Source organism: Mustela nigripes, chromosome 8 (genome assembly GCF_022355385.1).
Source record: "Mustela nigripes isolate SB6536 chromosome 8, MUSNIG.SB6536, whole genome shotgun sequence".
Lineage (NCBI taxonomy): Eukaryota > Metazoa > Chordata > Mammalia > Carnivora > Mustelidae > Mustela > Mustela nigripes.
The window spans coordinates 61,512,244-61,538,120 of NC_081564.1; the positions used below are offsets into that span (position 1 = coordinate 61,512,244).

Sequence of the window (25,877 nt, forward strand, 5' to 3'; positions counted from 1 at the left end):
ACCTAGAGGCCAAATGAAAGATGCTTCAAGTTACAAAGAAAAAAAAAAAAACTGTGATCATTAGCTCATGTTGCTTATAGGTCAAGTAAGAGAGTATTAAGAGCTAAGCATGAGATTCAATTCAGTTATGATGGACTTCATTGGCAATATTTTTATTATCATTTAGTTAGAGATCATCCATCACTTCTGATTGGTTGGAGATTTCAGAAACAAAGCCTAGTTCAGTAGTCATTCTATCTGTGGAATGCAGTATTAACAAAAATTGAATTTTCACCATTTACCCCATCAAAGAGGCTGGCTAGATAGAAGAGAAGGTATTCTCCTAGAACTATATCCTTGCCAGAAAGAATGTCTGGTTATTATGTGAACACTATAAGATGAAGTTCATTACAAGCATTGAAAGCTAGAATCTAGAAATAATAGCAAATTCTAGTGTAGTATTCAGGCATTAAAATAGAACTATTATAGGAAGCATACACTACATCATCTTTAAGTACAAAATAATCATAGATAGACAAAATATATTCTATAAAATGATCGCCAGTAAATAAAGAACAGTGGCCCCGTTCTAACTCTGACTTTACTTTTTCTCTTATTGATCTTCATTTGCAAATTGGTTTTCAGGAAAACTTTTTTTGGTCTGTCCTACAGTGACCATCAAGAACTTGCTATTCAAAGGCCTCAAGTTGCCTGTGACTGGCTGCTGTGCTTTTAAGAGCAGAGGCACAGAGAGAGACTGATGTATACATGTATTCTAAAATGCTATCATTAAGCCCCTTAGTTAATTAGGTCTGGACTGCTCCCTTCAGCAGTCAAAGCAGGAATTATATGCTCATTTTCTCTCTCATAGTGTCACCAAAAAAAAAAAAAAAAAAAAAAAAAAAGGAAAGAAAGAAATCTTTACAGAAAATATGGCAGCTCCAGATGGTGAGTTTCTGTCAATTAAGAGAACAGATAATTTTAGTTAACCCTTGGAAATCTCACTGACAGTCATTTCTCCTCTCCTCTTCATGTGTAAACTCTGTAAAATGTCCTCAAGTGTGATCACTAATGATTACTTGTACAAAAATATATACTGGACTTACCACAAAGACCTTTTTCTAAAATATACAGACATAGATTAAAAATGACATTTATGAAACACCAAGAGATTTTCCTGGTGAACAATTTAAATATATTTAGAAGTAAAAATGACAACACACATACATGGAGTTAGCTCACATGCTCACATTTGTAGAAGCCGTTCTTTTGCAAGGCTTCCCTCCCCACACCATGTCAATGACTCTCCAGTCACCATCCCCAACCTATCTTTGCCTTGATGTCTACATTGCTTTCCCTTGAATCCTAGAGGCTACAGCTGCATGTGAGCATTCCAAATGTCTAAATCTAAATAGCCAATTTCTCATTTCATGCATTTCCCTTACTTATTTCTTGAGCATCTTAAAGCTTTTGAGCACTTCCACCAGAAAATGGGCAAAGACAGCACATACACACAAAGAGGCAGTATACGTGACTGTAAGTTACAGCACTGAAAAAAAATATGCCTCGGACAAGACATCCTTTATGATTCATTAAACTCCTTGACTGATTCATTTGACTTCTCTATGTAACTCCTTCAAAAAATATTAACACAAACCATACGCATTGTAAAAATAAGAAGTTTGACTAAGATCTTTTTGGATTCCAAAGATCAAATTAAAGAATAAATTAACAAAACAATAGAGTATTTATTTTCAGAAATTTGCAATTGTAAATTCATTCTCCACCTTTTTGAGATGCAAATCTTCTACAATACAGGAATGTTTTCCTTAAGGTCCTGGGAGCCATCCCTTTGAAACATAAGAACTAAAAAGGATAGGTCCCCTGTCCCCCATCTCAGTGGAAGGGTAGGAGCCTGACTTCAATAAGCAGACCAATAGGAAACATAGATGGCCTAATCACACTGAACAGATTCCCTACCCCATCCTCCAGGTTGGTTGTTTTGTTTCTGTTTTTGTTTTTGTTTTTGTTCTTGTTTTCCTATTACCTTACCCCCTTGTTTAAAAACCCTCCCACCTTTTGTTTCCAGGGAATTAAGTTCAGACTCTCTGCCCTATTGCAACGTCTTAGCCCCTACTGTAGTGGTCTTGGATACAGTCTTCCTTTCCATTTTTAACAAGTATCTAATGCAGTTTTTCTTTCATAGTATTATAGCAGGAGCTGAGAAAGATGCAGAAGACATGCAAATACTATTATCAACGTACAGAGTTTATAATCTGTTTAATAAATTAAAATACACAAAAGAATTAATGAAAAAATAAGAGGAATAGAGGTTCTGTAAAAGAAGTCAATATGATTTGAAAATAGTCTATAAATGAAATCATTATTTAATGCCTATGTAAACCCAAAGGTAATATTGTCCAAAGGGCATCTCTGACTTTTCCATTGACTATTCTTTAACGTAAGCAGGTTACTTAATAATATCTGTCCATTCTTGGGGTGCCTGGGTGGCTCAGTTGAGCTGCTGACTCTTGATTTTGTCTCAGGTCATGATCTCAGGTTCTGCTTTGGGCTCTGAGCAGAGAGTCTGGCTGAGGACTTTCTGGGTCCCTCTCCCTTTACCCCTACCCTCACTTGCAAACTCTAAATAAATAAATAAGTCTTTAAAAGTGATAATATCTGTGCATCCTTTATCTATGAAATAGGGGGAGTCGCTGATTTACCTATGTTATGAAACTTAAAAATTGCCAATAATTACTGAGCACTTAGGATTGGGCAGGTGTTATATTCTAAAATGCCTTACCTGTTATGTTCTAAAATGCCTTACCTGTTCTAAAATGCCTTTGATTCTCACAACTGTAGGTACAACGGTTTTCATCTTTATTTTACATGGGAAGAAACTGAGGCACAAAGTTGATAAATATCTTGATCAAAAGGATCATCTCATGAATGGCTGTCCTGCAGTGAAAATCCAAGCACCAAACCCTACCACTTACTTAAATCTGTGAAAGTGCTTTCAAATCACAAAAGCCAAATAGATGGAAAATGAATAAATATAAAAAGAAATGAATGTCCGCCCTGAGAAAAACGAAAACTTAGTTGATTTCTGAAATTTCTCTGATTTTATGCATTCTGGTATGTGGGGAATAATAAACATAAACTCTATAAATTATAATTTCCTGTTCCACCTTCCAGTTTCTACATTCTAAAAGAACACAAATCTGTCTCTTTTTCTTACTTAAAATGCTGCTTAAATATCTATGCTCTTGGATCAGAAGCATCATCTCTCGTGAATGTTTTTCTTCATAATACTGAGAAGGACAGATGGGAATTCGTGCCTTCTCTCCACTGAAAGCAACAGGGAGAAAGCCTTGGAGCTGTGAACCCTTCCTTTTGTTTACTCTGCCTGGCCACCTGCCCATCGCAGCCTCTTGGATCTCTCCCGGAGAGCTTTGATGGCAGCTCTTCTGAAGGTCAGGTCTGTGCTCCACACATCTGTCACTATATTCCTTGTGATTTTCAGGCAGAAGACTGGTAGAATTGAGCTGGGTTATTGATAAATATTGATAGTTGTGTATAAAAATGTACCAGTGCATATGAGCTTGTTCTGATGTGGGAGGGATTTCTGTTCTCTTGACTCCTCTCTTCTGCTCTTTGCTTCTCAGTTATTTGCATACTCGTTAACACACATCCTGCGAGGCAAGCAAGGACAAGGAGAGCTATGGAAACTTACATGAAACCATTCAGGTGGAGCTGTGAATAAGGATCCGATAGGACCAAGCTAGAAATGACAGACTTCTGCTGTTTGACTTTTGGTTGTGGGGCAATAAGGAATTTTCCTCTTTATATTGTTCTTGTCTTGTATATTTCTCATAATTGTGAATAAAATAAACATAAGACTTTGTAAATATAGTAAATGTTAGCTTCTTTTTTCAGTAAAGCACTAGCTATTCACTATCTTTGAAAAGATGAGCAAAACATGCAGTTTCTCTATATGTTCATTATTGATTTTTATCTGGATGCCAAGTATTGGATCAACCCTAGAAGTCTAGAAGAAAACCATTTAACCATCGATTCAACAGACATTAGTTGAGCTGCTCAAAAGTTGTCTCTTGCTCTTATAGATTATTTGTAGCATTAACAAGAATTACTGTTCATGTATTATTGAGTACAAACTTTCTAAGCACCTGATATGCTCCCAGTTACAAGTGGTACGTGATGTGGTACTCAGCTTACTTGAACTAAGTTGTTACATCAAAGAAGCAGCAAGATGACCCATCAAATCAATCTAGGTTATTTATCCTATATAAATTCTTACTCCTGCATATATTTGCTGCCTGGCTAGCAAGATGATTGATAGGTAGATAGGTAGAGGATACATGTATATAAGACAATAGTATTGTATAAATGTAAGACAGCTCAGATTAAAAAAAACCCAAGACCATACAAAAAAACATACAAGCTATAAAATGAGTGTTCTAAGAATGAGATTTCTGGAGATCAATGTTCATAGGGTGAGTCAAAGAAACTAAAAAGTAGATAAGGTATAGCAATTTTGCTTTCAAGCCTAACCATAATATGACCTCCCAGAGAATCTAAATGCTTCAGTTATAAGATGGACAGCCTTATATGTAGGGCTTAGGGGAAGTGGAATCTTCTCTGTACTCCTGGAGAAAAGTACAGACACAGATTAAGGAAGATTATTTCTAGGGAGCCAGGAAAGTGAATGATCCTCAGGAGCCATAGACAGAAAGAAGGTGAGAAACAGGGCAGTCACCAGTACATACAGCCAGTCATAGATTATCAATCACCAACTAGTGCAACAGCAAGATTATTCCAGGAACTAAACTCGCACTTACAAAGACTATAGATTCTAGTATTTGGAATGTGTTTAAGTGTCATTCCTTTGGTTCTAAATATTAGTGCTTTACTAAATAAATGCTTTACTAAATAAATGCTTAACACACATCCTATAGGACAAGGAGAGCTATGTAAACTTAAATGAAACCAGATTCTAACCCTGCAAGTGGAATTAATTGTGTGACATGTATACATGTCACTCAAAATACCCAAGAAATTAAGAGGAATGTGAAGATTAGTGAGGGCTGGAGTGGCTGGGGGAGGCTTCATGAATGAAACGGAGCCTGAACTGGACATTGATGAATGGGCAGAAATGGACTGGCAGAGAGTGGTGAGGGAGAAATTAGGGCAAGAAAAATTCTAGGAGGAAAAGAATGAAGGTGGCAATGACGGAATATCAAGGTAAGTAGAAGGAAACGAGGCTTTTTACATGGATTGATCCAAATTATAGTTGGCCCGTGCAATCTTAAATGCACTCCTGAATTCCAACTTCAAGAGTAACAAAATTATATGACTTACTCAACTCAAGTGACAAAATTTATTCTAGTTGAAGTAAAAATGTTGACTTTTTAGTTTTGGTTTTTTGTTTTAAATTTTGCAGGGGCTGAACAGAAAGGATGATGGAGTACACAGCTTGAGTGAGGCCTACATTGAAATGTATGTGTTCAGAGTTACATCAAGCACTATTTAGTTCTGCCTAAAGCCTTCCATGGGCAACTGTGAGGAGAAGAGTGGGTCCAAAGAGCGAGAAGAGGACACTCAATAATTCTTCCCTAGGTTTTCTCAAATATCAGGCAAGTCTCACAGAACACGTGACACTGTATTATCAATGCAGACTTCACATTAAGAATAGTTTATGTGTGAACATTTAATGGACAGAGACAAAAATGTCATATCTTCACATCCAATGGAAGGTGGCAATTCAGTTCTGGCAAGGTCATTTATTATTCCCTTTTGGGTAATATATTAAGGATATTTGTTCCTTAAATCTTTGATCAATCATAACTCCACATCCATGTACTCTTAGTTGTTCAAGGAAAACTTTCCAGGGAAGAACATTTCAAAGAATTAACACTGGCAAAGCCATATTTTCCTTGTTCACTACTCAATTAGGATGAATGTGGTTGTACATACACAATACATCCATAGTTATAAACTCCTATTTCACCTTATCATATCTTCCCAGACCCCTTTTGCTATCTAAATTGTACAGTGTATATCTAAGTCTCTTAAAGCCAAACTCAATATATAGTCCAGCATAGAGCCTTCCTTGCCAATTCCCATCTTCACTAATCTCTCCCTCTAGAGATTATTTAACCTTAAAATAGAATGAAAGATTAAGGCAACAGAGCAGTATGGTTTATGAACTCAGGTAATGGATTTAGATAGACTTGAGTGTGGACCATTGTTCTGCTATTTTCTTTATGCTATCAGGCAAATTACTTAATCCCCCCTTAGCCTCAATTTTCTCTTTGTTAGAATGAGAACAAGAGCAATCCTCAAGAATGTTATATGAATTGAATGAGCTATTTTCCAATATGCTCTGCATGGTGCTTGACTGTAAACTCTCAATAAATATAAGATATCTTTGGTAATAGTGAAAATAATATTACTATTAGTCAACCAAAACAGAGGAATTTTTAAAAAATGGAATGACAATGTTTGATACTTACTGTGACTATAATGCTTTTTCTATCAATAAAAATTCTAGTTATCCTTTAATACTCTGTTCACATCTTACATCTATTATTAGGACTGTCTCAAGTACCTCAGTAACCATTACTCTCCTTTGAAATGTCCCACTATTCAGAGGAGGGTACACAAAATTTTAATATGATTTATTGAATACACAATGTGCTTTGAATTCCAACACACGTATGCTTGAAACCCTTCTCTAATTTCCTAGTCATGTATCATTAGATGAGTATCTATCTTATTGGTCAAATACTTAGGACTTTCCAAATTCCAAATGGGAGGATCCAAAAGAAGTTTTAAGTTTGTAAAGTAAGTTACATATTTGCTTTAACATTTAATTCTAAATTTAGTAATAGATTCAAAAGGAATTAAATAAGATAATGTACTTATTCTTTTCTCATATTTTATAAAAACGTATCTTAATTCTTCATAATCATCTTTGACATCAGTATCTTATAAATAGAAGTATTTATTAGGTCATTAAATACTGTTTTCCAGATCTGATTGAGACACGGCACTTTCAAAATTTCTGAAAAATGCAGCCAGTGGAAATTTTACTTCAAGTCTCAAGTTTTATTTGCAAAGCTTTGGCACAGTTGATTTTTGATTCCATTAGTTTTGTAGGAATAACTGGGATCCTAATGATTTACTGTATTGGTTTTCTAAGTGATTTTCAGAAATTTTGTTTGTACTCATCCCCATTATGTGGAATCATTATTAAATTTAAGTTTAATTTCTTGGCATTAAGTGTTTTTCTGCACGATTTTATCTCTATAAATGTTTAACACTAGCTGTGACGGAGGTTTTTCAAGCTAGGGTGTCTTCCTCATATGCCATTTTCTTTTGAAAAGTAAGGAAATTTGAGAGATTACTCCAAATTTTGAGCACAACTGCAGAACTCAACCATAAGGCTATTCCTTTTTTAAGGGATAGTTTCATATCTGAGCATATGTGGAACTTACCTTCCTTGAGCATCAGCCATCTTACTTCTAAAATGGTGCTATCTGCATCTACAGTTAGGATCATTAACTAAATGAGATGGTGTGTAGAACACCTGGTATTGTGTCTAGCACATTTTGTCTTTTTTATACATTTTAGAATTATAAGGAATCACAATTATCATCAAAGAATACAGATGCCCGGATAATTTGCCCAAAGCAAGGCAACTAAAATGAGAAGCCAAGTTTCCCAAATCTATATTCAGCTCACCCTTGGGTAAGCATTTAAAATGCCTTTTTTAAACTGAATATACTATGGATGAGAGTAAATCATTTCAGAACTAGATTAGTGGAATACTAATTTGTAGCAAATTTTTTAAAAGATGAAAAGAGAGGTGAGTGGCCCCAATCTCTGGCATATGAGGGTTAAAAAAAATGTCAATGATCAGGAATTTGTCACAGAAATGTAACTGGCAAGGAGACAATACAGTGACAATTATGTTATCTGTTAGGACTTTTTGTTTGGTAGTTGCTTGATTCCTGCTAGTGTAAGTTTTAGGTTCCCAGTACACAAAAGATCTAAATTTATTCTGATCATGTTTGACCTTTCAAATAAGAAGAGTTTTCTAATCAAAATTATTTAATTAGATATCTGCCTTTCATATGTACTATTATTTACTTGAGGTATTTAAAAATTGATTCAGTATTCCAGAAGTAAATATATTTATAGGAGAATTTTATATCACTGTAATTATATCTTTGTAACTAGTTGAGTATATGTTACTAATAGAAATTAAATTTACTCATTAAAATACATACATAACTATCAAAACACACAGATATTAAAATGTAAATGGATGTTTATTTAAATGTGTTTGCCTTTGTCTGCTGGTTAACACAGCAGTTTGGGAGCACATGTTTGGCAATTAGATGGAGTCCCAAGCATTAAGTCTCAAGACTGCCGATCATCCTGTTTCATCACTCGTGGTAATTATCCCCGATCTTTTATGTGAACTTTTTGCTATAGTCAGATAGAGCTTCTCATTTTTACTCACACATTCTTCTAAAAAATTCTCATTATTATGACTTTGTGTTTCACTGAAAAGACTATCACTTTTCTTTCCATCCATCAAACTTGATTTTTCAGATCCATTCTTATCATTCCAGACAACATCCCAATCACCCCATATTGTCTTACCCCCATCTTGTTCAGAGTTCATACAGCTCTTATTGTCATAACAGACCATGTAGAATTTCTGAGAAGGAAACCTGAGAGGTCGTGAAAATTATCAGTGGGAAGACTGGAGCCCCAAAGGGCAAAACGAAATTTCCAGATAAGGAGAATATGTTCATTTTAGCCTGTGTTGCCTCTGCTTTTGATGTTTCATCTGAGAAATCATTGCCACAATCAATGTCAATGAGCTTTTTTCCTATTTTCCTCTAGGAGTCTTGTTACAGTTTCAGGTCTTACATCTAAGTCTCTACTATTGAGTTAATTTTTGTGAGCAGTGTAAGATAAGGATCAGGACCCCACTCTTAAAAATTACTGAAAATCCTGTGGTTCTTTTTATCATAGGGGTTATACCTTAGTATTTCCGTATTATAAATTAAAACAGACTTTAAAATCTTAATCCATTTTAAAAAATAATAAACCCCATTAAGTGTTGACATAAATAACTTTTATGAAACAAAATAACTTATTTACAAAACAGAATTTGGTGAGAATAGTATTTTTTTTTTTACATTTTTTTTTAAATCCATGTGTCTTAATGAAAGAAAGGTTTTCATACCCGCTTCTTGGATGGCTAATTTTATGTGGAGAGTAGGCTAAGAAATATGTGGTAAAACATTATCTCTGATGTGTCTCTGAGGGTGTTTCTGAAAAAGATTAACATTTACATCAGTAGACTGAGTAAAGAAGATCCACCCTCACCACATTCAACTGGGCATCACCCAATCCAATCCCTTGAGACTGAACAGAACAAAAAGAAGAGGAAGGGTGAAGTTGTTCCTTTTGCTTGAGATGGGATATCTATCTTCTCCCTTCAGATGTTGGACTGGGACTTGTACCATAGTATCTCCTTGTTCTCAGGCTTTCAGACTCAAACTGGATTATACTACCCACTTCCCTGGCTCTCCAGCTTAAAGATAGTAGACAAAAACCCTGACTGATAAAGCTCCTAATTCCATATTTGCCAATATGTTATTTGGTTAAAGTATATAAAGAAAATCTGGGCTCACACAGATATATAGGTGGGAGGGGGAAAAAAGTATTCTTTTTCTGGATAGAATACTTTTTGTACATGTTGTACATGTAACCTTTTGGTACTATACCAGAAGTTGCAAAGAGTATTTCTTTTTTCCTTCTTTTTTTTTAAATGATATATATCTAAGTAATTTTATTTATTTTTTAAAAAGCTAAAAAGGTGTATATTATGTTATGTTAGTCACCATACAGTACACCATTAGTTTTTGATGTAGTGTTCCATGCTTCATTGTTTAGGTATAATATCCAGTGCTCCATGTAATACATGCCCTCCTTAATACCCATCAACCAGAGCTCACTGATCTCCCTTCCCCTCCTCTCTCAAACCCTCAGTTTGTTTCTCAGAGTCCATTATTTTTCATGGTTCATCTGCCCCTCTGATTCACCCCCCCCACTTCATTTTGCCCTTCCTTCCCCTAATGTCCTCTATGCTACTCCTTATTTCCACAAATAAGTGAAACCATATGATAACTGACTTTCTCTGCTTGACTTATTTCACTTAGCATAATCTCCTCCTGTCTCACCCATGTTGATTGAAAAGTTGGATATTCATCCTTTCTAATGGCTGAGTAATATTTCATTGCATATATTAACTGCATCTTCTTTATCCATTCGTTTGTTGAAGGGCATCTTGGCTCTTTCCATAGTTTGGCTATTGTGGACATTGCTGTTATGAGCATTGGGGAGCATATGGCCTTTCTTTTCACTACATCTGTATCTTTGGGGTAAATACCCAGTAATGTAATTGCTGGGTCATAAGGTAGCTCAATTTTTAATTTTTTGAGGAACCTCCACACTGTTTCCAAAGTGGTTGCAGCAACTTGCATTCCCACAGTGCAAGTTGTGGGAAGGGGTTCCCCTTTTTCCACAACCTCTCCAACATTTGTTGTTACTTGCCTTGTCAATTTTTTGAATTCTAACTGGTGTAAGGTAGTATCTCAATGTGGTTTTATTTTAATTTCCCTGGCTAATGATGATGAACATTTTTTCATGTGGCTTTCAGCCATTTGTATGTCTTCTTTGGAGAAGTGTCTGTTCATGTCTTCTGCCTATTTTTTTTTTTTTTTTTTTTTTTTTTGCTTGATTATTTTTTGGTTGACTTTGAGAAGTTCCTTATAGATCTTGGATATCAGCCCTTTGTCTGTAGTGTCATTTGCAAATATCTTCTCTCATTCCATGGCTCTTTGTTTTGTTGACTGTTTCCTTTGCTGTGCAAAAGCTTTTTATCTTGATGAAGTCCTAATGTTCATGCTTGCTTTTGTTTCCCTTGCCTTTGGCAATGTGTCTTGAAAGAAGTTGCTGTGGCTGATGTCCAAGAGGTGGAACATTACTGCTAATGTTCTTCTCTACGATTTTGATTGATTCCTGTGTCACATTGAGTTCTTCCATCCATTTTGAGTTTAACCTTGTGTATGGTATAAGAGAATGGTCGAATTTAATTCTTCTGTATATAGTTGTCCAATTTTCCCAGCACCATTCACTGAAGACATGGTCTTTTTTTCACTGGGTATGTTTTCCTGCTTTGTTGAAGATTATTTGACCATAGCGTTGAGGGTCCATATCTGGTCTCTCTATTCTGTTCCATTAGTCTATGTGTCTGTTTTTGTGCCAGTACCATGCTGTCTTGGTGGTCACAGCTTTGTAATGTAGCTTGAAATCAAGCAACGTGATGCCCCTAGCTTTTTCTTTTTCAACATGCCCTTGGTAATTTGGGGTCTTTTCTGGTTCCATACAGATTTTAAGATTTTTTGTTCCAGCACTTTGAAAAATGTCATTGGTATTTTAATCAGGATAGTGTTGAAAGTATAGATTGTTCTGGGCAGCATAGACATTTTAACAATGTTTATTCTTCCAATCCATGAGCATGGAATGTTTTTCCATCTTGTGTCTTCTTCGATTTCTTTCATGAATGTTCTGTAGTTCCTAGAGTATAGATCCTTTAACTCTTTGGTTAGTTTTATTCCAAGGTATCTTATGGTTTTTGGTGCTATTGTAAATGGAATTGATTCTCTAATGTCTCTTTCTACAGTTGTTAGTGTATAAGAAAGCAACTGATTTCTGTGCATTGATTTTGTATCCTGCCGCATTACTGAGTTGCTGTATGAATTCTAGTAATTTGGGGGTGGAGTCTTTTGGGTTTTCCACATAAAGTAACATGGCATCTGTGAATAGAGAGAGTTTGACTTCTTTTCTGTCAATTTGAATACCTTTTATTTTTGCTGTCTGATTGCTGTTGCTAGGACTTCTAGTAGTATGTTGAACAATAGGGATGAGAGTGGGCATTCTTATCATGTTCCTGACCTTAAGAGAAAGGCTGTCAGCTTTTCCCCATTGAGAATGATATTCATTATGGGTTTGTCATAGATGGGTTGTATGAAATTGAGTACTGTTCCCTCTATCTTATACTCTGAAGAGTTTAATCAGGAAAGGACACCGTATTTTGTCAAATGCTTTTTCTATGTCAGTTGACAATTGTCTTTTCTCTTATTTATGTGTTCTGTCACATTGATTAATTTGTCAATGTTGAACCACTCTTGTAATCCAGGGATAAATCCCATCTGGTCATGGTAGATAATCCTTTTAATATACTGTTGGATACTATTAGCTAGGATCTTGTTGAGAATCTTGGTATCCATATTCATTAGGGATATTGGTCTGAAATTTTGCTTTTTGATTGTGTCTTTGCATGGCTTTGGGACTAGGGTAATGCTGGCCTCATAGAGCGAGTCTGGAAGTTTTCCTTCTGTTTTAATTTTTTTGAATCAGCTTCAGGAGAATAGGTAGTATTTCTTCTTTGAATGTTTGGTAGAATTCCCCAGAGAATCTGTCAGGTCCTGCACTTTTGTGGGAGGCTTTGATCACTGCATCAATATCATTACTGGTTATTGGTCTATTCATATTGTCAATTTCTTCCTGTTTCAGTCTTAGTAGTTTATAAGTTTCCAGAATACATCTGTTCCTTCCAGGTTAGCTAATTTATTGGCAAATAGCTGGTGATGATTTCTAATGATTGTTTCTATTTCCTTGGTGTTAGTCATGATCTCTCCCCTTTCATTCATAATTTTATTAATTTGGGTCCTTTCTCTTTTCTTTTGGATAAGTCTGGCCAGTGGCTTATTAATTCTTATTAATTCATATTAATTATTATAATTCTTTCAAAGAATCAGCTTCTAATTTCATTGATATGTTCTACTGTATTTCTGGTTTCTAACTCACTGATATCTGCTCTAATCTTAATTATTTTCCTTCTCATGCATGGGTTAAGCTTAATTTGTTGTTGATTCTCCAGATCCTCAAGGTGTAAGTATAGTCTGTGTATTCAGGATTCTTCTATTTTTTTGAGTGAAGCTTGGATGGCTATGTATTTCCCCCTCAGGAGCGCCTTTGCTGTAATAGGTTTGGGACGGATGTGTCTTCGTTCTCACTGGTTTCCATGCATTAAGTTCTTCTTTGATTTCCTGGTTGACCCAAACATTCTTAAGTAGGGTGGTCTTTAGATTTCAAGTGTTTTAATTTTTTCCAAACTTTTTTTTGATTGAGTTCCAGTTTCAAATCATTGTGGTCTGAGTCTATGCAAGGAAAACTGTCATTTTTTTGGTATTGATTGAGAACTGATTTGTTCCACAGTATGTGATCTATTCTGGAGAAGGTTCCATGTGCATTTGAGAAGAATGAATATTCTGTTATTTTAGGGTAGAATGTTCTATATATATCTATGAGGTCCATCTGGTCCAGTGTGTCATTCAAAGCTTCTGTTTCTTGATTTTTTTGCTTAGGTGATCTGTCTAAATCTAATTTGTCTGATATGAGAATCACTACCCCAGCTGTCTTTTGAGATCTGTTGGCATGAAAGATGGTTCTCCATCCCTTCACTTTCAGTCTGGATGTATCTTTAGGTTCAAAATGAGTTTCTATTAGACAGCATATGAATGGGTCCTATCTTTTTATCCAATCTGCAACCCTGTGCCATTTTATGGGGGCATTTAGGTCATTCACATTTTGTAGAAGCCCCCCTGCCCTTAATATTTCTTGCAGGGCTTGTTTAGTGGTCATATATTCTTTCAGTTTCTGCTGGTCCTGAAAGCTCCCTTATCTCTCTATTCATTCTGAATGACAGCCTTGCCAGATAAAGAATTATTGACTGCATATTCTCATGACTATGTCTTGCCAGCCCTTTCTGGCTTGCCAGGTTGCTGTGGACAGGTCTGACATTTTTCTGATGTTTCTCCCTCTGTATGTAATGAATCTTTTACCCCTAACTGCCCTTAAGATGGTTTCCTTGGTTCTAAAATCTGCGAGTTTTACTATTACATGTTGGGGCATTGGTCTATTTCTTTGTGATCTTGGGAGGGGACCTCTCTGCCTCTAGGACACAAATGCTTGTTTGATTCCCCAGATTAGGGAAGTTTTCAACTATCATTTGCTCAAATATGTATTCTTGTCCTCTCTCTCTATCCCCTCAGAGATCCCAGTAATTCTGACATTAGAATGTTTTGTGACATCATTTATTTCTCTAATTCTGTTTTCATGGATTTTAAGCTGTTCCAGGCCTCTGGCTGTTCCTTCTTTTCTATCAGTTTGTCTTCTGGATCACCAATTCATTCTTCCAATTCATTTATTGTAGCCATTAGAATATCTAGATTAAATGAGATCTCATCGATAGCATTTTTAAGTTCTATCAGATCAGTTCTCATTTCTACCCTTAAGAGAATCTATGTTGCCATTAATAGTTTTCTTCATCCTAGTTGTTGTCTGCAAACTGTTACCCTGAAGTCTATATCCGACATCTTGCTTATATTCATATCCATGAGTTCTGTGACAGAGGTCACAGTCTCTGAGTTTTTCCTATGTTGGGGGTTCCTCCTCTTAGTCATTTTGTTGAGGGGTGGTTGATGGAATGTACAGAATCCAAATTATTAACCACAACCCAAGCAAGATGCACCTGTTTTATAGGTGGTGACCTTAGGGTTTTCAGCGTCTTGTTCTTCCAGCCTTTTTTCTGGGGGAGGGATCTGCCACACTGTTACTGAGGCAACCCTGTTTGGACAGAGTTTCCCTGCCCTCTGTGGGGGGAGAATGGGCTCAGCAAAAACTATTTTTTTGTGTGGTTTTTGCTCTCTGGCAATTTTCCTAGCTCCCCCCACCCCCACAAATCAGAGCAGAAGTGACGGTATCCAAACCTCTGTCTCAGAATAGAGATATTGCAGTCTGCCCCTCAGCTCTCCAGGCCACAGTGTCCCCACTTCTGTCTCTGCTGCCCCAAACCTCAGCATTCTGGGTTTGTACCCCACAGCAGCACTCCCAGCCCTCCTTTTCAGGTCCAGGCATGTCTCTGCCCTTTGTACTTCTAAAACTGCCAGCCACCCCCAGTTTTCATGCTTGCATTTGTAGGTCCAGGCTTCAGTCTGGGGGGGCCACCCTAAAGTCCTTTCCTTGCTGCTACCAGTCTGCGAGTCTGTGCCTGGTCCCCAGTGGAGGAGGCTTTTGCACTCCAGTGGCTCAGGAGCCCCAAGGCTTCCTCCCTCTCCCATTTATCTTCCAATATCTGCCCACAGAATCACAGTTCCATGCCTCATACCTCAACACCAACTGCCTGAGCTATTCTGTTTGTAGAGATCCAGATATATTCTTCTTATATCACAGGCTGATTTTGTGGGTGTTCAGAATGGTCTGGTAGATAACCAGCTCAATTCAGGGAAAGAGTTGAAATAGGGTCCCCTACTTCTCTGTCATCTTTGCACCTCTCCAGAAGAAGTAGTTTCTTAAAGGTTAGTTGCAATGGGTAAATTTAAGATGACATCAATAAACTCATTACATTTAAAATTAAAATCCATTGGTCAATCTTGAATTTTGAATGAATTTTTTTTTAAATTTTTATTCATCTGAGAGAAAGAGAAAGAGAACATGAGTGCGGGGAGGAGCAGAGGGGGAAGCAGACTTCTCTCTGAGCAGAGGGCCAAATATGGGGCTTGATGCCAGGACCCTGGGATCATTACCTGAGTCATAGGCAGACACTTAACTGACTGAGCCAACCAGACACCCTAAATGAATCTTTATCCATAAATTGTTTTTTGAAAACTCCTACAACTTTCATTTGGAAATAGTTTATAAGCAAACTGAATTACTAAATGTTGACACATTTCATTATAAGCTGTCAAGAAGCCAGATTCATTAACATTGCCATTGATTTCATGAGGAAAGTTTTTAAGTGTTGGACAGCTAACCAGGTTCATATTATCCATACAGATTTTCCAAAATACTGATTTTCATTTGAAAGTTTGATAATACTATCATTTGTTTTCCTTGAAGTAACAAGCTCATTCATTTGCTTTTGAGAAAATACACAAGTCTGAATAGCTGTATTTTGTCAGTCAGACATTATGGCAAATAAAAAGTGATTTTTCTATGAACAGAGTGGCGAATTTAGTATGCCACTGGATTGCCCAAGTGCTTTTCCTGGATCTAACCATCTAACATAACTATGGGACAGAAGTACTTTATGTGCATATACCATTTTTTTCATAGAGAATATTAAAGACATATTTTCAAGGGTAGAAATATAACATTTCTACTAATTCACAAAAGACATTCTTAAATGAAACTGGTATATTTTTACTACAAGTGGTGGTGATCAAGAATAAATGAAAATTACTAATATAATTTGGTACCATCACATTGACTTATTCTAAGGCACCAGCAGCTTTATCAATTATAATTTCAGTACTGTCAGTGCAAATGTCAACACACTGAGAAAATGAAGAACTGAGAACACTAAAACAGTTTATAAAAAGAATTTTGACATTAAGGATTCTCTGACTAGGTGCCAGCAATTCCCCAGTGGTCAATGTACCATGCTTTGAGAGCCACCAATGCCACTACTTTGGCCAAAATTTGTTTTCTATAGCCAAAAGAAGTACCAGAAGTTTTATACACTCAGAAAACAATTATCTCCTCCTTTTAAACCCAGGAATGCTATTTATAAGGTCTCCAAGTAGCATGAGTTTCCCTAATGTTTGCTTTCTATTCTACAACTGTTAATCACCTGAGCTACCAACTCAGGGTCAAGCACAGACTCATAAATTGACAAGTAGCTAATGACTATTATTATCTTGACTGTAACTCATTTTTCCATAGAATCACTTTGACTCAACTATCAAATCGCCACCACAAAGTCCTTCATATCAGTTTTGGAAATACATAGATGTATGTATTATAAAGACATTTTTTAAAGTACTTTTTCCCCCATCTTTCCTCTTAAGATTATTTATTCAAGAAGGATGACACTCTTTTGCACAATACCAGGCAGCCTTTCAAAAAGAAGCAGAATACCAGGAAAAGGAAAAGAGAACAAAAATATAATGAAGAGTGAAAATATATCTACCTGATAGTTCATTGTAATGCATTCCAAATACCTATGCAAAATTAAATAAAAATATTCTAGGAGTGGAGATATGGAGAGCTACATATGTGAGTGAATATTTTTAATTGTGTTTAAGATGAAAAAACAAAAGTGAAACCCCAATTCTCAATAATCTCAAAGTCTTAGAAAAATAGTTTATTGTGTCACCACTAAAGTAGCCTGTTGATGAGGTAGTTCTAAAGATTCTTCACTTTATTGTATATGAGTTGTCAGGTTAATAATGACTATAACAAAGGCCTATTTCCCGAGATGAGAAGGAAAGAAGTAAACCCATTTGTCAGGTAGTTCAGAAGGCTGTATGGAGTATTTGATATAAATGACTCGATATGAGTTCTCCCTAGAGTACCCATATAAGATGTTTCTTCACTCCCTGCATGTTCTTGCTTGGAAGATTACAGTTTAGAAAAACAAAACAAAAATAATCAGGAAAACTGTAACAGTCTGCAGTGTCTTATTGGGAATTTCTCCATTGCCTTGTCCTACATATTTTTGTGTGTGAGTTTTACTATTGAACACATTGTTTTTCTTTTTAATGAAATGTTCTTCTTTTGTTTTTCTTTTCTTTTTAAATTTTTTTTGAAATGTTCTTCTATTTACAAGAGATTCCAAGAGATAGCTGTCATGTGCCACATGAATAGGGCAGATATGGCTGCAAAGGTTTATTGGGCTTATGAGCCATAATATTGAGATATTTAACATTTTGTATTAAAATGTAATTCCGCCTATCACATTAGAAGATAGTTAAAAGGGTGAAAAACTGAATTGAAAGGGATAAAAACCTGAACCCCAGATTAATTTCTTGTTAATAATAGGATATATCAAAATTGCATTAATTTCGGCTTTTATTCAAAAGTCTAATTCTACCCTTTCTGCCTTCCTGTGCAAAACTGTAGTAAAAGTCATGTTTTGTTAACTGCATTTTCCTCCTCCAAAGTAATAGCTCATTATTGAATATTCTTATCCAAATAGCAGGGAAAGTTTGGGAAACTCTCCTTCCACTTGATCATCCTCACTGTAAACTTAGAGCCCTCCAAAAGAATATGTGTTTTAACATTCATGTTTTCATTGGTTTCCAATGTCTCTTAAAAATGGTTTGAATTGACTTTAGTAGTAAGCCAACCTGGTGTACTCTAAGTAGTTTCTTTAAATGTGTAGGTTAGAGGGGGAAGCAGCTACTTATTAAATAAAAAATTCATCTCTTGACTTTAATTTTTTCTGTAAAATGATCCTAATCAAATTTTCTAAGTACTTTTGTCCATGGTCCCCAACATCAATTCTCCATTTAAATGGAACTATTTCAGGGGGGAGCAGCAAGATAGCAGAATAGTCGGAGACCTAAATATCATCAGGTCCCAGGAGTTCAGCTAGATAGTTATCAAACCATTCTAAATACTTACAAACGCAACAGGAGGTTGAAGAGAAGAAGAGTAGCAATGCTAGGAACAGAAAATCGGCCACTTTCTGGAAGGTAGGACATAGGGAGAAGTAAATCCGAGGTGATATAAGGGCAGAGAGACTGCGGGGGAAAGTGCCAACTCCTGGCAAGCAGTAGAGCAGTGGAGCACAAAATCAGAACTTTTAGAAGTCTGCTGTCCGAAGGATATCACTCCAGAGGCTAAGTGAGGGGTGGAGCCCTTGTGGGAACAGTGGTCTCAGGACCCACGGGGTCACAAAAAGACCAGGGCGTTCTGAGTGTGGCAGAGTTCCCGGTATTGGAGCAGAGAAGCCAGCTGCAGAGACAGCCGAGGAGTGGGCTCTCAGCTCAGGGTTTCCTTAAACCATAATCCAAGGCACAATCAGGCAACTGTTCTTCTAGCAGTGACCCCACAAATGGCAGATCCGGGGAGAACCCCTCCTTCCTCCTCTGGGAGGGGCAGTGCAGGGACACACTGCAGAAATCTGCTGGGTCTGGAGACTCCAAATGGGACCATGCACCGGAGATAGAAATGCTTGGTAACAGGTCAGGTGAGCAAGGAGCACAGCCAGAGAACAGAGAGAGAGGAGGGATGGACTGCTTTTCTCTGAGGGTACATCAAGGAGTGGGGCCTAGAGCTCTTGGCTCCTATGGGGCCGGAGATTGGGAGGCCACCATTTTCACCCCCGTCTTCCAAAGCTGTACAGAAAGCATTCAGGGAACAAAGCTACTAAGAGCAAAATTGAACAGATTACCTAGGTGGCCCCTGGCAAAGGTGATGCAATTCCGCCTCAGGCAAAGACATTTGAGAATCACTGCAACAGGCCTCTCCCCCAGAAGATCAACAAGAACATCCAGCCAAGATCAAGATCACTGATCAATTAGAACTGCAAAAACTTCAGAGCTACAGGAATACAACACATAGAATTCATGGGTTTTGTCCCATTATTCTTTAGTCTTTCAAAGTTAATTTTTTTTAAAATGTTATTTATTTATTTGACAGAGAGAGAGAGAGATCACAAGTAGGAAGAGAGGCAGGCAGAAAGAGAGGGGGAAGCAGGCTCCCTGCCGAGCAGAGAACCCAACGTGGGGCTTGATCCCAGGACTCTGAGATCATGGCCCAAGCCAAAGGCAGAGGCTTAACCCACTGAGCCACCCAGGTGCCCCTCAAAGTTAATTTAAAAATTTTTTTTTCGTATTCTATTTATTAATAATTTTTCCTCTTTCCTATTTTAATGTTTTTTAACTACTTTATCTTATCAAGACCTTTTTAAAAATCATTTTTAGGGGTGTCTGCATGGCTCAGTGGGTTAAGCCTCTACTTTTGGCTCAGGTCATGATCTCAGGGTCCTGGGATGAAAACCCACCACATTGGCTCTCTGCTCAGCCAAGTCTACTTCACCCTCTCTCTCTGCCTGCCTCTCTGCCTACTTGTGGTCTCACTCTTTGTCAAATAACTTAATGAAATCTTTAAAAAAATCTTTTCAAATTTTCATTGTTATAGTCCCATTCTATCCCTTCACTGTATTTCACCTTATTTTTTTGTATACATATAAGTTTTTCTTTAAAATTTTGGGATACAGTTTCTTCTAATAGATCTAAATATACCCTAAATCTAGTACATGGCTTTGTCCTAGTCTCCAGCCTGATCACATTCTTAACTCTTTTTTTTTTAAATCGACTTCTATTTTATCAATTCATTTGTTAGAATCTTTTTAAAATTTTCATCTTTCCATATTCCTTAAAATGTTGTCTTTCCATATTTCATCCCTTCATCATGTTTACATATATATATATATGTATATATATATATATATATATTTTCTTTCCTTAAAATTTTGGGAGGCAACTTCTTCAAAGAGACCAATATACACCCAAAATCAAGTGGGTGGCTCTTTTCTATTCACCAGTTTATTTTTTATACATACATACATACATACATACATACATACATATATATATATTTTTTTTTTTCTTTTTTATTCCCCCAGTTTCAGGTCTCTTCTGATTCTGTTAGTGTGTATTTTTCTGGGGTCATTGCTACTCTTTTACTGTTTTGTTCTCTCATTCATCTATTGTTTTTTCGATAAAATGACAAGGCAGAAAAACTCACCACAAAAAAAAAAAAAAAAAAAAAAAAGAACAAGAGGCAGTATCAACAGCTAGGAACCTAATCAATACAGACATTAGTTATATGTCAAAACTAGACTTCAGAGTGGCATTTATCAAGATGCTAGTTGGGCTTGAGAAAAGCATGGAAGATACTAGAGAATCCCTTTCTGGAGATATAAAATTCCTTTCTAGAGAAATAAAAGAACTAAAATCTAACCAAGTTGAAATAAAAAAAAAGCTATTAATGAGGTGTAATAAAAAATGGAAGCTCTTACTGCTAGGATAAATGAGGCCCAGGAGAGAATTAGTGATATAGAAGACCAAATAACACAGAATAAAGAAGCTGAGCAAAAGAGAAACAAACTACTGGACCATGAGGGGACAATTCAAGAGATAAGTGATACCATAAGATTAAACAATATTAAAATAATTGGGATCCCAGAAGAAGAAGAAAGAGAGAGGGGGCTGAAGGTATATAGGAGCAAAATATAGCAGAGAATTTCCCTAATTTGGTGAAGGAAGCTAGCATCAAAATCCAGGAGGCCCAGAGAATGCCCCTCAAAATCAGTTTAAAAAGGTATATACCCTGTCATCTAACATTAAAACTTACAAGTCTCAGTGACAAAGAGAAAATCTTGAAAACAGCTCGGGACAAGAGGTCTGTAACATACAACAGTAGAATTATTAGATTGGCAGCAGACCTATCCACAGAGACCTGGCAGGCCAGAAAGGACTGGTGTGATATATTCAGAGCACTAAACAAGAAAAATATGCAGCCAAGAATACTATATTCAGCTAGGCTGTCATTGAAAATAGAAGGAGAGATAAAAAGCTTCCAGGACAAACAAAAATTAAAAGAATTTGCTAGCACCAAACCAACCTTACAGGAAATATTGATAGAGGTCCTCTAAGCAAAGAGAGAGCCTAAAAGTAACAGATCAGAAAGGAACAGAAACAATATACAATAACAGTCACCTTATAGGCAATACCATGGCACTAGATTCATATTTTCAGTAGTAAACAGACTAAATGCCCCAATCAAAAGACACAGGGTATCAGAATGGGGGGGCTGTCCAATCAATATGCTGTCTTCAAGAAACTCATTTTAGAACCAAGGACACCTCCAGATAAATAGTGAGGGGATGGAAAACAATTTGCTATGCTAATGGACATCAAAAGAAAGCTGGGTGGCAATCCTTATATCAGATAAATTAGATTTTAAGCCAAAGACTATAATAAGAGATGAGAAAGGACACTATATCATACTTAAAGGGTCTGTCCAACAAGAAGATCTAACAATTTTAAATATCTATGCCCTAACATGCGAGTAGCCAATTATATAAACCAATTAATAACAAAATCAAAGAAACACATAGACAGTAATACAATAATAGTAGGGGACTTTAACACCCTGTCACTGAAATGGACAGATCATCTAAGCAAAAGACCAAAAATGAAATAAAGGCTTTAAATGGCACACTGGGCCAGATGGACATCACCAATATATTTAGAACATTCCATCCCAAAGCAACAGAATACACATTCTTCTCTAGCAAATGGAACATTCTCTGGAATAGGTCACATCCTGGGTCACAAATCAGGTCTCAACCAGTACCAAAAGATGGGATCATTTCCTCCATATTTTCAGACCACTGCACTTTGAAACTAGAACTCAACCACAAGAGGAAAGTTGGAAAGAACTCAAATACATGGAAGATAAAAAGCATCCTACTAAGGAATGAATGGGTAAAACAGGAAATTAAAGAAGAATTTTAAAAAAAATTCCTGGAAATAAATGAAAATCAAAACACAGCTTTTCAAAATCTTTGGGACACAGCAAAGGCAGTTCTGAGTGGAAAGTACATACCAATACAAGACTTTTCAAGGAACAAGAAAGGTCTCAAGTATACAACCTAACCCTACACCTAAAGGAGCTGGAGAATGAACAGTAAAGAAAGCCTAAACCCAGCTGGAGAAGAGAAATAATAAAGATCAGAGCAGAAACCAAAATAGCAGTAGAACAGATCAACAAAACTAGAAGCTAGTTCTTTGAAACAATAAGATTGATAAATTCCTGGCCAGTTTATCAAAATGAAAGAAAGGACCCAAATTAATAAAATCATAAATGAAAGAGAAAAGATTACAACCGACACCAAAGAAATACAATTTTAAGAACATATGAGCAACTATACACCAGCAAATTTGGCAGTCTGGAATAAATGGATGCACTCCTAGAGACATATAAACTACCAAAACTGAACCAGAAAGAAATAGAAAACCAGAACACACCCATAACCTGTAAGGAGATTGAAACAGTCATAAAAAAATCTCCCAACAAACAAAACCCCAGGGGCAGACAGCTTCCCGAGGGAATTCTACAAAACATTTAAAGAAGAATTAATACCTATTCTCCTGAAACTGTTTCAAAAAAATAGAAATGGAAGGAAAACTTCCAAACTCATTATGAGGCCAGCATGACCTTGATCCCAAAACCAAAGACCCCCATCAAAAAGAATTACAGACCAATGTCCTTGATGAACATGGATGTAAAAATTCTCACCAAAATACTAGCCAATAGAATCCAACAGTACACTAAAAGGATTATTCACCACAGCCAACTGGGATTTATTTCTGGGCTTCAAGGTTTGACCAACATCTGCAAATCAGTCAGTGTGATACAATACATTAATAAACGAAAGAACAAGAACCATATGATACTTTCAATAGGTGCTGAAAACGCACTTGAGAAAGTACAGCATCCCTTCTTGATCAAAACTCTTCACAGTATAGGGATAGAGCATACATACCTCAATATCATAAAAGCCATCTATGAAAAACCCACAATGAATATAATTCTCAATGGGGAAGAGCGGAGAGCTTTTCTCCAAAGGTCAGGAATACGGCAGGGATGTCCGCTATCACCGCTACTATTCAACATAGTACTAGAAGTCCTAGCTTCAGCAATCAGACAACAAAAAGAAATAAAAGGCTTCCATATCAGCAAAGAAGTCAAACTCTCACTCTTTGCAGATGATTTGATACTTTATGTGGAAAACCCAAAAATTCCAATCCAAAACTGCTATAACTCATACAGGAATTCAGTAAAGTGTTAGGATATGAAATTAATGCACAGAAATCAGTAGCATTTCTATACACCAACACCCTGACAGAGAAAGAGAAATTAAGGAGTCGATCCCATTTACAATTACACCCAAAACTATAAGATACCTAGGAATAAACCTAACCAAAGAGGCAAAGGATATGTACTCAGAAAACTATAAAGTACTCATGAAAGAAATCAAGGAAGACACAAAAAAAATGGAAAAATATTCCATGCTCATGGATTGGAAGAACAAATATTGTGAAAATGTCTATGCTACCTAAAGCAATCTATACATTTAACGCAATCCCTATCAAAATACCATCAATTTTTTTTCCCCAGAGAAATGGAACAGATAATCCTAAAATGTATATGGAACCAGAAAAGGCCCTGAATAGCCAGAGGAATGTTAAAAAAGAAAACCAAAGTTGGCAACCTCACAATTCCAGACTTCAAGCTCTATTACAAAGCTGTAATTATCAAGACAATATGGTACTGGCATAAAAACAGACACATAGATCAATGGAACAGAATAGAGAGTCCAGAAGTGGACCCTCAACTCTATGGTCAACTAATCTTTGACAAAGCAGGAAAGAATGTCCAAAGGAAAAAAGACAGTCTCTTCAACAAATGGTGTTGGGAAAATTGGACAGCCACATTCTTCTGAATGTGATCATTTCTGAAACCGGATCATTTCCTTACACCACACACAAAAATAGACTCAAAATGAATTAAAGACCTCAATTTGAGACAGGAATCCATCAAAATCCTTGAGGAGAACACAGGAGCAACCTCTTTGACTTCATCCAGAGCAACTTCTTCCTAGAAACATCACCAAAGGCAAGGGAAACAAGGGCAAAAATGAACTATTGGGACTTCATCAAGATCAAAAGCTTTTGTACAGCAAAGGAAACAGTCAACAACACCAAAAGACAACTCACACAATGGGAGAGGATATTTGCAAAAGACATATCAGATAAAAGGCTAGTATCCAAAATCTATAAAGAACTTATCAAATTCAACACCCAAAGAACAAATAAAACTTTCCCTCTAAACTGTTCAGTATGATTAAGTATCAGCTTGCTTTGCACCACCCACATGACCAGCAAACCTGTGCTGCTTAGTTTATTTGCTTTCTTTTGGTAATGGGAGAGGTGTGTCTTTAAATATTTGTTAACCCTAAATCAGTCTGTAAACAATGGAATGCTTAGTAATCTAAGGGAGAGATTTTTAGGCAGGACATTCATACCATCCAACTTATTATATCTATTTTAAAAAAAGACACTCAGGGACACTCAGCCACCTGGGTGGCTCAGTCAATTAAATGTTTGCCTTTGTCTCAGGTCGTGATCCCAGGGTCCTGGGATGGAGCCCCATTTCGGGCTCCCTGCTCAGCAGGAAGCCTGCTTCTCCCTTTGCCTGCCACCTCCTGCTTGTGCACACTCTCTCTCTGACAAATAAAATCTTAAAACACACACACACACACACACACACACACACACACACACACTACCTGTGTAAGGAAAGAAAGAGGTGTCTGAGGTTCTTAACGACCCTTTTTTGGAGGGGGCAGAAGACATGGGCAGAAGACATGAACAGACATTTCTGCAAGGAAGACATCCAAATGGCCAACAGATACATGGAAAAGGGCTCAACATCACTTGGCATCAGGGAAATACAAATCAAAACCACAATGAGACACCACCTCACACCAGACAGAATGGGTGAAATTAACAAGTCAGGAAATGATAGATGCTGGTGAGGATGTGGAGAAAGGGGAACTTTCCTCCACTGTTGGTGGGAATGCAAGCTGGTGCAGCCACTCTGGAAAACAGTATGGAGGTTCTTCAAAAAGTTGAAAATAGAGCTACCTTACAACTCAGCAATCGCACTACTGTGTATTTACTCTGAAGATACAAATGTAGTGATCCAAAGGGGCACATGCACCTGAATGTTTATAGCAGCAATGTCCACAATAGCCAAACTATGGAAAGAACCTAGATACTCATCAACTGGTGAACAGATAAAGAAGATGTTTTCTATATCTATCTATCTATCTATCTATCTATCTATCTATCTATCTATCTATCTAT

General features: G+C 36.7%; 1 protein-coding gene and 1 long non-coding RNA gene across 2 annotated transcripts in view; one reads left to right on the forward strand and one right to left on the reverse strand.

Annotated features, from left to right (window-relative positions):
• The window catches only part of LOC132023937 (uncharacterized), a 229,596-nt gene extending 225,764 nt beyond the window's left edge, over nucleotides 1–3,832 (forward strand). Inside the window, exons 4-6 of the long non-coding RNA XR_009406099.1 lie at nucleotides 2,842–3,114; nucleotides 3,255–3,457; nucleotides 3,645–3,832. This is a non-coding gene — a long non-coding RNA (uncharacterized LOC132023937). The remainder of the gene's footprint in view (nucleotides 1–2,841; nucleotides 3,115–3,254; nucleotides 3,458–3,644) is intronic.
• RIT2 (Ras like without CAAX 2) overlaps nucleotides 1–25,877 on the reverse strand; it is a 381,183-nt gene that overhangs the window by 38,170 nt on the left and 317,136 nt on the right. The window lies entirely within an intron of this gene.